Raw genomic sequence first — 381 nt, forward strand, 5'->3', positions numbered from 1 at the left:
GCTACCTTTTCAGGGAAATAGTGGAAAAATAAAGAATCAACACTTTGAGCAACGGGCACACGAAACCCATGAAGCAGCTTTGTGAATTGTGACACGACATCGTATGAGTTACCAGAGATTCAGCTGTAAGTAACTGATCATGGATGCTTGGTGATTGGTGACCTGAACCCTTCAATGACACGATGAAAAGATGAAACTGAATCATCAGACAATTTTCCTAGTACGGAATTATTCTTGCTTTTAAACTTTAACACCACTGTTCTACTTTTTTACAAAAAATAAATATGTAAAATATAAAATAAAACGAGAAAATTCTCGTGCTATGGTTTATTTACTTAAGTTTTCTGCTAAACAGGAACGTGTCAGCTGCGCCATGCAGTG

At 36.7% G+C, this 381-nt stretch overlaps 1 long non-coding RNA gene across 1 annotated transcript in view; it reads left to right on the forward strand.

Annotated features, from left to right (window-relative positions):
* LOC107640330 overlaps positions 1–328 on the forward strand; it is a 2,489-nt gene extending 2,161 nt beyond the window's left edge. The window contains exon 2 of the long non-coding RNA XR_001620361.2: positions 14–328. This is a non-coding gene — a long non-coding RNA (uncharacterized LOC107640330). The remainder of the gene's footprint in view (positions 1–13) is intronic.

This window comes from Arachis ipaensis, chromosome B01 (genome assembly GCF_000816755.2).
Source record: "Arachis ipaensis cultivar K30076 chromosome B01, Araip1.1, whole genome shotgun sequence".
NCBI lineage: Eukaryota > Viridiplantae > Streptophyta > Magnoliopsida > Fabales > Fabaceae > Arachis > Arachis ipaensis.